This window comes from Pleurodeles waltl, chromosome 3_1 (genome assembly GCF_031143425.1).
Source record: "Pleurodeles waltl isolate 20211129_DDA chromosome 3_1, aPleWal1.hap1.20221129, whole genome shotgun sequence".
In the NCBI taxonomy this organism is placed as follows: Eukaryota; Metazoa; Chordata; class Amphibia; order Caudata; family Salamandridae; genus Pleurodeles; species Pleurodeles waltl.
Genome location: NC_090440.1, coordinates 775,791,505 through 775,805,861, shown reverse-complemented (window position 1 = coordinate 775,805,861; position 14,357 = coordinate 775,791,505).

Here is a 14,357-nt window from a genome sequence, read left to right as displayed (position 1 = left end):
GGGGAGGCTCCTGCCTATCCCCTTCAACCTTGGATGGCTGCATAACCATGGTTGGTCGTGGGGGCTCCATCACAGTTCCTGCCCCTTGCTCTTCCTGCCTGCTGGTGCAGGCTCCTTTCCCTTCTTGGCAGCAGCTTGGGCAGGCTCCTTTCCCTTCTTGGCAGCAGCTTGGGTAGGCTCCTTTACCCTCAGGACATGTGCCCTGGATCCTTTTCCACCATGAGTGGGTGTGGTGACGACTGGGCCCGTGGACTGCATGGCTGAGGTGCTTGGCTGGGTTCTTCCCACCCTGGCCAGATGTGCAGGACAGAGGGGGGAGGGGTTGGGAAGAGTTCAATGGTGGATAGGAACAGTTTTTTAGGGACAGTGGGGTGGGAAGAGGGAGAAGGTTTGAGAGTGGAGGAAGAGGGAGTGGTTGTTGTGCATGGGCTGGATGCTGTTGTGAGGTGGATGGTTGGTGGGTGTCTGAGTGCTTGAGTTTGTGTTCCTTGGGGGGGCAGACACAGTGGGAGAGGACACAGGGGATGTGTGCCTGACTGTTGTGGAGGTGTCTGCCAGTAAGGTGTGTGTTCTGCTTGGTGTGGTGGTTATGCTGGTAGTGGATGATGATGTAGTGCATGCGGTTGTGAGTTTGGAGGAGGAGGCGGAGTAAGAGACAGTGGAAATAGTGGATGTTGGTATGTCTGCATCTGGATGGTGTTTGTGCGAGTGCCTGTGGGTTGAAGTGTGGTGCTTGTGTTTGCCTGAACCACTCTTGTGTGTTGTCTTGTGTGCATGCTCGTCTGCCTGTATGCTTGGGATGGGTTGGGGTTGAGGAGAATGGGACTGGGAAGTGGAAGTTGGAGGGGGGAGGCTAGAAACAGGGACAATGGCTGCCATCAGAGAGGAGGCCAGAGTCTGGATCGATCTCTGTTGGGCCGCCAATCCAGTGTGAATGCCCTCCAGGAATGCATTAGTCTGTTGCATTTGGCCTGCCAGGCCCTGGATGGCATTCACAATGGTTGACTGCCCTACAGAGATGGATCTCAGGAGGTCAAAAACCTCCTCACTCAGGGCAGTAGGGCTAACTGGGGCAGGGCCTGAGGTGCCTGGGGCGAAGGAAATGCCACCCTCCTGGGTGAGCGGGCACTGGCAACTCGATGAGGGGCTGCTAGGAGGGCGGTGCTGGTACGGGGGTGACGGCTGTAGCTGTAGGAGCTTCCATCGGAGGAGGAATCTGTGTCTGAACTGTCCCTCCAGTCTCCTCCGTGGTGCTCCCCTCTCCCTCCATCCCACTGGTGCCCTCAGCATCGGTGGACTCTGCCTCATGGGTCCTGTGGGATGCAGCTCCCTCCATCGCCGGTGCCTCTGCTCCTCCGCCAGATGATGCTAAAGCACATAAGGATAGGATGACAAAACTAAAACTGGGGGGAAGAGACAAAGGATACATTTGGTCAATGGCTGCACCACCACCACTGTTGGCGTACACAGCACCCTCACACACAGGGAACAGGCCTATGCAATATGCCATAGCACTACCAGAGAAAAAGTTAGCATCCAAAGCATGGGGAGGGGCACACACCTCCAAATGCAGCACACCTGGGACCAACGCAGCCCTGACCAGAAGGTGATGCTTACAAGCTAGGTAGCAGGATGATCCCCTCAGAACCCTAGCCACCAGGGGACCTACACTGCAATGTCAGGCCAGGCCTAGGGGCACCCACTGACACACGACCCCCTCCCGGATACCACCCTACCATGCGTAAGTTGTACTGATGGGCACTGTACTCACCCCCTTGTGGCTGCTGTAATGCCCTCTAGCGCCCATCCAGCTCAGGATAGACCACCACCAGTATGTTGTGCATCAGGGGGGTCAGGGTTCGACAGGCACTCCTTCCTCGTTGGGAGGCCATCCCCAGCTGGGCCTCCGCCGTCTTCCATGCCCAACATCTCAGGTCCTCCCACCGTTTGCAACAGTGGTTGCTTCGCCTGCCATAGACCCCCAAGGTCCGCACGTCCTTGCAGATGGCATGCCATATACCCTTCTTTTGATGGGCGCTGACCTGAAGATGAAATTTACACTGGAAAATAGTATTCGTCAAACAGTCCTGCCTGTTACACCTATGGCCCACAATACCCCTTCACACCACCATTTTCACACACATGGGCCAGCACACAACCAATACAACACCCAGAGGACATCCACCCACCCCCCTTACCCGATGCCTTCACACACAACTCCATGCATTCATGTCACATGCATCTTGCCCAATGTGTACTCACCTGTTGGTCTGGTTGGCCCATACAGCAGTCGGGACTGGGGTAGGACTCCATCCACCAGTCTCTCCAACTCCACCGAAGTGAAGGCAGGGGCCCTTTCCCAAGTCACACGGGCCATGGTAGATTCCAGACACAGGTCACAGCAGCACATGCAGTGTAGGTCCTCTCCTGTGGATGATTAGATAGCAACTATGGAATATGATAGAAAATGGTGGTCACATCCGCAGCGGTGCATACCGTCACCGCTAGCACTGATCCCCATTGGCCACTGTACCACATAGGGCCCAATGTTACCCAATAAGGAGTTGCACGGTGGTTTCCAGCGGCACACAACATCAGCGGAATTACCTCACTTCCATTTCAGGGGGTTCGGAGGCAGGCCCTAAATATTTGCTGCGTCACTGTTGAAAATTGGACATACTATACTAGTCACACTTACCCATTGCAAGTTAACAGCATGCAAAGTTCTGGTATAGCCCCATTGTTCATTTTGTGACCGGCTCCTCACTCTTTTGCCCCATAGATTGCTACCGCTGCGGATGAATAGGAGATGGAGACATACCCCAGTGTACAGACCCCTGGTGGACTTGGCAACAATGGAGGACACGCACATCATCTTCACCTATAGACTTGAAAGGGCCACAATTACAGATCTGTGTGCCCAATTGGAGCCTGACCTGATATCTGCTATCCATCACCCCACTGGGATTCCCCTCTAGCGCTCCATTTCCTAGTACTGGTTCTTTCCAAGTGACAGTGGGCTTGGCAGCAGGAATGTCACAGCCAATGTTCTCAATAGTGCTGACCAGAGTGTTGTCTGCCCTGATTAAACACATGTGCAGCTACATTGTTTTCCCCCAGGTTGAAGATTTGGCCACAGTGAAGGCCGAGTTCTATGCAATGAGACATATCCCCAACTTAATTGATGAAACACATAATGCATTTGTCCCGCCGTCAGGTGTACAGGAATCGTAAGAGTTTCCACTCTATGAATGTACAGATGATGTGCTTGGCGGACCAGTACATCTCCAGCGTCAATGCGAAGTATCCTGGGTCGGTGCATGATGCCTTTGTCCTGAGAAATAGCAGCATCTAAATGTGATGGCCCAACTACAGAGGCACAGGGTGTGGCTAATAGGTGAGCCCTGGTCCCCACCCAGTATATGTTGGTGTATGGGTATGGTGTGGACCATATAGGATAGTGTGTGGAAAATGTTGTCCCGCAATATTTCATGTGACTCTGGTTACCCAAACCTCTCATGACCCCTGTGAGAAGTGCCAGGACAAGGGAAGAAGAAGGTTATAATGAGACACATGGGCGAACCATTAGGATAATAGAAAGGACTTTTGGCCTCCTGAAGGCAAGGTTCCGGTGTCTCCATCTAACAGGTGGATCCCTGTGCTACTCATCCAAGAAGGTCTGCCAGATCATAGTGGCATGCTGCATGTTGCACAACCTTGCCCTGAGATGCCATGTGCCTTTTCTGCAGTAAAAGGAGAATGGAGATGCCCGTGTGGCAGCAGTGGACCCTGTGGACAGTGAGGATGAGGAGGCAGAGGATGAAAATGAGGACAACAGAACATCAGTCATCAGACAATGACACACAGGTAAGACAGTGTTACTTCACATTTCAATTAAATATTTTTGGAATTTTGTGGCACTGGCATGCTGTTATTTCCCACTTCTATGCCCACTTACTGTACCCTTTGGCAATTAATTTTACAGATGTTGGTGCCCTCACATATGCTCCTGGTGTGATCACTGCAGCCCACTACAGGGCATACACCTATGCTCATTTTCTGTACAGTTGAATTGCAATGCCTGTACCTGCTGAAATGAATACATTAAAAATTTGACTTACTCAAAAATTATTTTTTTTCCAATGGTGTTTATTGAAGTGCTAAAATATGGAGGAGCAAGTGCAGTCTATTTGTAGCACAGGTGCATTGTGCAAGGGGACATAGGAACAGGAGCAATGGCAGTTCAAGGTGGACAGGGTGACAGAGTGGGACACAAGGGTGACAATCAGGAAAGTCTCATTTCCTGGCGGGGTCTTGGCACGTGTTTGGCTTCTGTCTGGATCGCAGGGAACATTTGTGGGGTGGTTTACCTTCTGCAGGCGGAGGGGTGCTGGTGGCCTGTTGGTCCTGTAGCGGGGCCTCCTGGCCACTAGAGGCAGCGGAGGTGGAAGGCTGTTCAGATATCTGGCTAGTGGCAGGGTCCCGCTGGTGTGAGACTGCCTCCTTCATAATGTTGGCCATGTCTGCCAGCACCCCTGCAATGGAGATCAGGGTGTTGTTAATTGCCTGCAAGTCCTCCCTGATCCCCTGGTACTGTCCCTCCTGCAGCCGCCTGTTCTCCTGCACATTGTCCAGGATCTGGCCCATTGTGTCCTGGGAATGTTAATATGCTCCCAGGACCTCTGCAAGTGCCTCCTGGAGAGTCGGTTCCCTGGGCCTGTCCTCCCCCTGGCGCACAGCAGTCCTCCCAGTTTCCCTGTTGGCCTGTGCCTCTGTCCCCTGAACTGTGTGCCCACTGCCACTGACCCCAGGTCACACCCCTTGTCTTGGGTATGAGGGGTGGCCTGCAGTCCCTGTAGCAGTGGACACGCTGACGTTGACGTGTCCTAGGGGCAGAGATGTGGGTATGCTGGGTGGGTGCTGTGGTGGTGTTTCCTGATGGGGGACGATCTGTGGTGGTGTGACACTGGGCCTTGGTAACCGGCTGTCCAGAGGTCGCTGATGGGCCAGGTTGGTCATCCAGATCCAGAAGGCCAGAGTTGCTGTCATCACTGTGGGCCTCTTCTGTTGGGGGACTGGATATTGCTGGCACCTCCTCTCCGCTGACATTGGCTGGGGTACCTGTGGGGATGTAAATGCTGTGCTATTGTTTGTGTGTCTGACATATTGTGCATCCGTGGCTTGCCCTCTTTGGTTGTATTTGCCCTAGTAGCTTTCACTTGTGTATGTTGGTATATGGCAGGTTCACTGATTCTCTCTAGTGTGCATGCTTTAGTGATAGGTGCCCATGCAGGTCTGTGAGTGGTGTCCATGCATTGGTATGGCATGCAGGGCTTGGCATTGCGATAAGTGAGATGTGATGGTGGCTGTTTGGGAAGTGGTGGAGTGATGGCAGCGAGGGTGGGGGTATGTGATGGCATGCAGGTAGGGGGGTAGTAGTAGTAGAGAGTTCACATACTAGAGTCCATTCCTCCTCCTACTCTGGCCAGTCCTTCATGATTGCCACGGCTTGCTCCTCCCATGTTGTTAGGTGTGGGGGAGGAGGTGGGGGCCCGCCAGTCCTCTGTACAGCGATTTGGTGTCTTGCTATAATGGAACGTACCTTCCCCGGTAGGTTGTTCCACCTTTTCCTGATGTCATCCCTTGTTCTTGGGTGCTGTCCCACGACGTTGACCCTCTCCATGATTCTCCGCCATAGCTCCATCTTCCTAGCTATTGATATCTGCTACCCTGATGATTTCCTCCACCATGACCCTTAGCTCCTCCTCTGTGAATCGGGGTGTCTTTGTGGTGTCATGGATGTTGTGTGAGGTGTGTAGGTGAGGGTGTGTAGGGTGATGTGTTGGGATGTGTGATGTGGGGTGCGTGAGTGGTGTATGGGTGTTAGTAGTGTGTGTCTCTGGTTTTGTTTGTGGTCTTGGTGTCTGTCTTGTGCCAATGCTTTGTATTCGTAAAGGGTTGTGGGTAATGTGGGTGTGGGTTTTATAGTGGTGTGGGTGTGGTGTGTGTATGGTTGTCAGGTGTGTGTTGTTTGAATTGTCCAATGTGGTGTTGTTTTGTATGTGTGTGTGTATTTTGAGCGTGGCGGTATGTACCACCAATGGTTTACCGCCATTGAATATCCGCAGTGGTGATTCGTGGGTCATAATGTGGTGAGTGTTGTTCTGTTGGCGTAATGGTGTGGGTTTTGCTACCGCCACTTTATCACTGACCTTTGGACTGGTGGATTTGTGTATGTGGCTGAATGGTGACAGGTTGGTGTATGTGTCTCATAATATGGTGAACCGATATCCGCCGTGGCGGCAGTGAGTTGGCGACAGTCAGCGTGGCGGTAAGTGGGATTTACCGCCAATGTCATAATGAGTGCCTAAATTTCTATCGTAAAATAATTTGCTCCATGAGACACCATCTGATCTACACCAAAATACCTCAAGATGATCTAAACAAGCTGTCAGCAGTCCTAGTAGATATAAAAGAATCGTTGGGCCTCTCTCTCTTTAAAAACATATTATGTGATTGAGGTGTTCTCTTGGGAAGGAGAATAAGGGTCAGCCAGAACCCTGTTCCTGGCCCAAGCTCAAGAAGCATAAGTGTGACAAAAGTCAACAGCATATCTCACCCGATCATACACATTATAAAAGAACAATAAACAAACCTTTAGTTCCTAGGGTAAGGCAAGTCCAGCCATTTTTCATACTAAATAATGGCACCTGTCTACGATTGTTTTGCCGTATCACACTATCTGAATATATTCAAAATTAAGGTAAATTGTTCTAACATTCATGTTTCAAGGCTGAACATTGAATGGAGCATATTTCCTGCAGTAGACTTCCAGCCTCTTAACAACCTTGATACAATGTCTGCACATCATATGCAGCACCACTTTTCCTGCGCCCCTTGGCTGCTCCTAGCACCACCATGTGGTCCACATATTTAACATATGGCGCACCACAGCAGTAGCTAGGGAACTAGAGTAACATTTTTGGTGCTAGTTTGGGGCTTTGCAGGAATAGCGTAAAAAATGTTGACACTGATCCTGCAAAGCACCTAGAGGCCTATCGAAAACAATGGGAGCCTCCTTTTAATGCCTGCTCTGTGCAGGCGTTAAAAATGCTGAAAAAAATGGCGCAAAAATATCTTTTAGATTTCTTTCTGCCATTTTTTCAGCCCCCCTAATGGGGGAACGCCTCCCTTGCATACATTATGCCCAGCACAAAGGGTTACAAAGTGGCGCAATGTATGCATTGCACCACTTTGTAAATATGGTGCAGTGTTTTTGGCCACCTAGTGTCACATTAGCATAAAAAAGATTACTCTAGAGGCTCTTAAAATTGCCCCTAAAAGTTTGACAAATTGGCTAAGGGGTTCTGCTAAAGGTGTTATTGAACAAATGTACCATCAACAAAATCATCTGTTGTAGTAATACATCAGACCGACCAAATCTTCTCTTTCTACTGATTATGAGGGCTGACATAGTTTGAATTTGCTCTAGTTTGTACTATATCTGTTTAGCCTTGGAGTCGTACCATGAAATAGTTTCAAAATATACTTTACTTCAACTCTCTCTAGTGCCTGGAGGGTGTTATGATATTGCACATGATATATTACATGAAAAAAAAATATGGCATTCACCATATCGCCTGTCACTAAATTAAATTAAAGTAAGTTGATGTGGAGTTAAGATTAGCAGATGTGCACTTACCTTTTTTTAATCATCTTGATTAGATTTTGTTACAAGTAACTTTATGCATACATTCCACACAAATGTCTTCATTATGATCTCACTCTAGGTGTTATACATACATCCCTCAATGCCAGGGGTAGCAGGAGTCTCAAGATATGCCCTTACACTGATGGTGTAGCATTAGGCAATGTAGTATATGCAATATTTTTGTAGTTAAATATTTTTTACCTTGATATAGTGAGATGTAACGTCTGCTGTTTCTTTGGCAAACTGGTACTTTGGAGTGAATGCAGTCCTCACCTGTTGCACATTTCCTCCAGGGAAGCTGCACTTGTGCAAACCCTGTAGAGCGACAGTAAAATAGAAAGTCATTATAGGAAATGATGGGATGCAGCAATATATGTTTTACATATGGTACTGCTAAGTTCTCTTTTTAGGAAACACAAATACAAAATTACTCTATAAATGCAATAAATACATACAAAAAGGGAAAGAGTGAAACTGGCTTTGAATTAGTCCAGTCCAGTAAACTTTGTCAAAGGTCTTCTGTCTGTCATAGCACTCAATAATAGTAGCAGCTTTATTAGTTTTGTTAGATCAACTGAGGCACTCATATTCATGCTCTTGTAAGATATCCACTATCTGCTTTGCAGAGAGGCTACATGCAGTCTAACATCTGCCAGCCTGAAGGCTACAGCACAAGCCTTGCATACTGAGAAAACAAAGAAGCTGTATAACATCCACTGAAAGTGATGTGGGCAGACTAATTTAATCAGTTTCACAGATTATGATACCTCTACCAGTTTAAAGCAAGAGTCATAAGATAGGTTACAAGACTCAAAACTCAAGAGCAATGGAAACAATGTAAAGCTGATTATTCCAATGCTTTTAAGACATGCAGGTTTTTCTTCAATGGAAAACAAATACTATGCAGAATATTAAACACATTTCCATTTTACTCTGAGTAACAGGCATGCTAGTACAGTGTGTTAATGAACTTTGACCTCATAAATCTGCTCATTTGTTGAACTGTCACACTCTAGTTTCAGAGTCAGGGATTGTTTTGGAAATTTGGCGATCACTGAAGAACATGTAGGGTTAATGCCACAACTGGCTTAAAAAAGAGGTGCTGGAGATATTTCTATAGAAATCGCACACTTTTCAATATTGATTTTCTTCTGTATGGGTGATGTGAATGAGATTGTGAGTACTAGTGCTAAAACCCTGGGTATGATGAACACCAAGGATGATTTGCTATATTATCACTATACTAGCACTTGTAGTGTTGAAGAACAAATGCTGGCTTTATAACAAATTATATTCAAGTATGCATCAAGAGGTGACTGCTTTTTGCAACAGCTTATGAAGAAAATAGAAGAACTTGAGTTTGAATTTGAGATCTAAGGGAACTCCTGAAGACAATTGTAGAATTTGTCCAGGATTCAATAAAAATGGTTTTGTCTACAGCTTAGAAAAGGGAATTTCTGACTCTGATGTGGTCTTCTCACAGGTCGCGGATCTGTTTTCTGAAGCTGCAAAAGTAGGAATGAAAAATTATGCTATTCTAGGCTTTAATAAAAAGGGCATCAGGCACCAAGGCCATAATTACAAGGTTGGCGGTCATTAGACCACCATCCTCGCAGCGGTGGTCTTACCGGACCTGGCCGCATTACGAGCTGTGGGGTTTGGCAGAAGCCAAACCGCCACAACGCCGCCTGGCCCACTGGTGCAGCCACACCGATACGTCCAGTAGTGAGCTCCTCCAGGTCTGCGGCAGACCTCTGGCCGCTGGCCACATTAAGAGGCAGTATACCGCCAGGCTTTTCGCAGTGTTCGCCCTGCCACAAAAAGCCTGGTGGTCATGCACCTGGTGACAGGAATCCCCATTCCTGTCGTTGGCACATACACATACACACATGCTCACTCCCATGTACCCCCCAGTCATCAGCATACATGCAGTCACCCCCTCCAAATTCACACTCAAGCACACACACATCCTTCTTCCACACACATGCACACACAGCCCCACCCCCTTCATCCACACTCATCCACACACCCCCTTCATCCACACACATGCACACACACACACACTCCCTCCACACACACAGACATATGCTCACGCACACCCATTCAGGCACACATTCACACACACACCACACACATGCACGCAACACCCCCACCCCATCCCTTTCGGACGATCAACTTACCTTTTCCGGCGAGGTGGTCATCCGGGGGAGGATTAGTCCTGCCATTTTCCGCCACCAGCACCGCACCACCGTACAGGACTCCACCATGCCATATTACGTATCGTAATACGGCACGCAGGGTCTTGTTTATGTGGAAGACGAAGTTGGACTTCCGCCCGTAAACAGGCAGAAGCCCTTTCATGACTTGTTATATGGCGTTCAGCAGACCGCGAACACTGGCGCTCTGCTGGCTCCAGCAGCTTTGGCGGGCTTTAAAAAAGACCTCTGAAGTCTGAATGAGGGCCCGGATGTCCAAAACTCAAAGCTAAGTGTAGAGATGGTCATGCAATGTTGATGGGTCAATGCTAGAATGCCATGAGCATGAGGGGATTCTAGAATGGAGAGAGGAAGCTGGGAGTGAGAAAGGTGAAGGAGAGAAGGAGGAACTGCTGTCTGGTGTGCTGTACTTTGCTATGCTGGAGGTGCTGTACATACAACTGATGAAATAAAAGAAAGATGGAAATATACTACGTTTGAAGACTCATCTTTACATTGGCGACGAGGAGCCCTACCGTGCAGGAGACGGTTTGAGCATCTCCACTCCTGGATAAAATCAACGGTTCAACAGTTAAAAGAAGAAAAAAGAAAAAAATAAGAAGAGGGAGAAAGGAACAATGTAAGGACTACTAAAGAATCTCCTGACATCGTCATCTGTTGGATCTGGTGAGCTGACAAAACATTACCGACTTGTTCATGAATTTTTAATAATTTATGGGACAGAAATAATTAATGAACGAACTAGACGACTCAAAGTTTAAATGACGCTTTGTAACTGAAGCTTACAATTTTATTTACAAGGCTATTAACTCAAGCTAACAGTGTGTTATTGTGTCTTATCGCGTCCCTAACGGACGTGTGTACCGCGCAACACTGCAAGCTGAATTGCCACCGTTATCGTCACGAGAAAAGCTCTGTTGTACTCGCAACGCGCGAGTGAAACTCTTTAAGTCTTCCGCGAGCACTAGAAAAACAAACATGCCGCGAGCTGCGATAGCGATTAACTACATAGATTAACTACATAAATAAATCAGAGGTTCCGTGTGCAGCGTTTATTTAGAGGACTAAATAAACGCTGCGAGCACTAAACAGTGTGTACACGCGGCTCACGGCTCGCGGCGAGAACTGTCAACAAGCCGCAAGTGCAGAACAGCGTGTGTCCGCAGTTATATCAAGCCGCCACTTTGAAAAGAAAACAAACGTGCCGCGAGCTGCAGTAGCGTTTAACTACATAAATAAATCAATAACAGGAATAACGAATAACAAGAAGGATCTAAAAATAAATTACACAGAAGGGCTTACGTGTGGAGTGGAGTCAAACTGTCAATCTCGTTCGTCTGCATGTTCTTACTCTGAAAAAAAAAAATAACATTAATAGAAAATGAAGAAAGACTATTGCAATTCTAGGAAAATGAGTATATAGAGCTTGCATACTTTGAAATTGAGACACAATACATATATTTAATTAGTATTTAAATTAATAATATTGAATACAATTTTAAAGAAGTTATGGGTGATCAAAGTATCTCTTCACCACCACCCTTTTTACCAACTCCTGGGGAACCATCTATTCCTTGGAAACAGTGGAAAAAAATATTTTCTACCTACCTGCTAGCAATTGGGGGAGATCGTTACAGTCCAATTAGAAGACAACCGATTCTTCTTCATCATTTAGGTATAGAGGGAAGGAGGATCTATGAGGATCTACCGGAAGTTTCCTTGGGTATGGGTGATGGCCAGCCCTCCAATCTGTTTGAAATGTCTTTACAAATGCTGGATTTACAATTTACACCTAAAACTAACTTAGTTTTAGAGCGTCATAAATTCTTCTCCAGAGTGCAGAATCCGGAGGAAGATATGGCATCATATGTAGCGACCTTACGTGGTCTTGCGTTGTCCTGCCGCTTCGAACAGTTATCTGATTCTTTGATAAGAGATCAGATTGTAAGGTGTGCTTACAATAAAAAGATAAGAGAGAAATTACTAATGAAAGATCCTAATCTGGATGACGCTGTACAAATCGCTAAAGCAATGGAACACACAGCTGTGTGGCTACAAGAAATGGAAGGTCTGAAAAGAGAAGAAAAGCAAAGTATTGTCAACGAGATAAGGGATAAGAGCAAACTTACAACTGGTGGAATGAAGAAAAAGTCAACAAAGAACTGGGAAGATCCAGATCGGGGAAGATTTGATTCGAGGGAGATAAAGTGCTATAGGTGTGGTGCACCTGGACACATAGCATCAAGTAAAATGTGTGCTGCGAGAAGTGCTATATGTCGCAATTGTGGAAAGAGAGGGCATTTTGCCAAAGTTTGTAAGTTCAAAAACAACGAAGGTAGCGGACGTGTTATCCAAGAAATCCAGGATGTGTGTGGGAACCTGGAAGAAATAATATTAACTGTGGAAGAAAGCCTCATTGATTCAACATCTAATGATAAAACGAACGTCCATAATTTAGTACACAAAATTGATCTGGAAAGTACAGATGTTTTAGACAAACCTCATGCTCAGATATTGTTGAATGGCATTCAAGTTAAGTTGTTGGTGGATTCTGGAAGTCTGTTTACCATCATTTCCAAAAAGACTTATGAGGAAGTATGTAATAAGGATGGAGAGAAGAAAATGTTGGAGCCTGACACAAAAGCTGTGGGTTATGCAGGGAAAAGAATAGTGATGATAGGGATGATTTTGATGACGATTACCTTTAAAGGAAGAGCAGTTAAAGGAAGACTATATGTCACGGATTTTGGTACCAATCTATTGGGTTGGCGTCACCAGAAAGATTTAGGGATAGTCCTAATCCCAATGCTAAGGAACCTTTAATGGTAATGGAGAAAGAAAAAGTTAGTGAAATTAATGAAGATTGTCGCCATCCTTTAATTCATAAATATCCGCTAGTTTTTTCTGCAAGACTGGGGGTGTTGAAGGGTTTTTCTAAAAAAATAATTTTGAAGAGAGACGCTAAACCGGTTGTTCACAAGGTGCGTAGCATACCCAACTTAATGAGAGAACCGTTGAGGAATGAGTTAGATAAATTGTTGCGAGATGGCATTATTGAACCTATTGAATCTTCAGAATGGCTGCTCCCATTGTTGCAGCACCTAAGGAAGGAGGGAAAATTCGCCTATACATCGATCTTAGGGATTTGAACAAAAACATTTGGGTGGACAGGCAACCATTGCCTAATATTTCCCAGATGTTGTCTGTAAAAGGGAAAGGATGCATTTTTAGTGTATTGGATATGTCATCAGCATATCATCAAATTAATTTACATGAAGAGTCTAGGCACTTGACATCCTTTGTAACACCTCTGGGGGCATTCCGCTATAAGAGGATGCCTTTTGGATTAGCTTCTGCCTCAGCTGTTTTCCAAAGATTAATGGAGGAGATTTTGGGGGATTTGGAAAAAGTATTATGCTTCCAAGATGACATTTTGATCGTGGGTAATGACGAAAGGGAACACAACATCCTATTTGAAGAAGTAATGTCCAGATTAAAGGTAAAAGGCTTAACTGTCAAGGAGGAGAAGTGTCAAATTGGAAAATCTGAAGTAACCTATCTGGGACATTCTGTGAGTGGAAACGGTATTAGACCCAAGAAAAGTATTGTGGCTGCTATTGGGAAAGCGCCAGAACCAAAAAACAAGGATGAACTAAGATCTTTTTTGGGTCTTGCGGAATACTGTGCCAAATTCATAAAGAATTTTACAGAGATGGTGGAACCCTTAAGGAGATTAATGAAGAAGGGAGTAGCATATGAGTGGACTGAGGACTGCAAAAATGCTTTTGAGAATGTAAAAGGATGTATTTTGAGTGCTCCTACCTTGGGTGTCTTTGATGTGACAGCAAAGACGTATGTGACTTCGGATGCGAGTAATGTTGGAGTGGGAGCGGTCTTGACACAAAGAAAGGATGGTAATAAGTATGTTGTTGGGTTTGCTTCAAGACGACTGCAGGGTGCGGAATTATCATATTCGGTAATTGAAAGGGAGGCCTTGGCTTGTTGCTGGGGAATCAATCATTTTAGGTTTTACTTGTGGGGAGTGCCTTTTAAATTAAAGACTGACCATAAGCCCTTGATTTATATTTTTAAAGGGGGGCGTGGTTTGGAAGGAAAGATAACACCGCGAATTTCGAGATGGTTATTGTCTGTAATGGAATATAATTTTGATGTGGAATTCGTAAAAGGTAATAGAAATGTGGTGGCAGATTATTTATCTAGAATGCCTGTGGATGTGGGTGAGATTGTGAATGAAGTAGTTGAGGATTTTGTGGGCACCATCTTGGGTGAACTGGCTATAAACAAGGATGAGTGGGCGAATGCTAAAGCGAATGATTTGGTTATGAATAAGGTGGAAAATAAAATAATTAAAGGGTGGACATATGAAGATGAACAAGATAATGATGTGTCTTCTTACTATAGGATTAAGG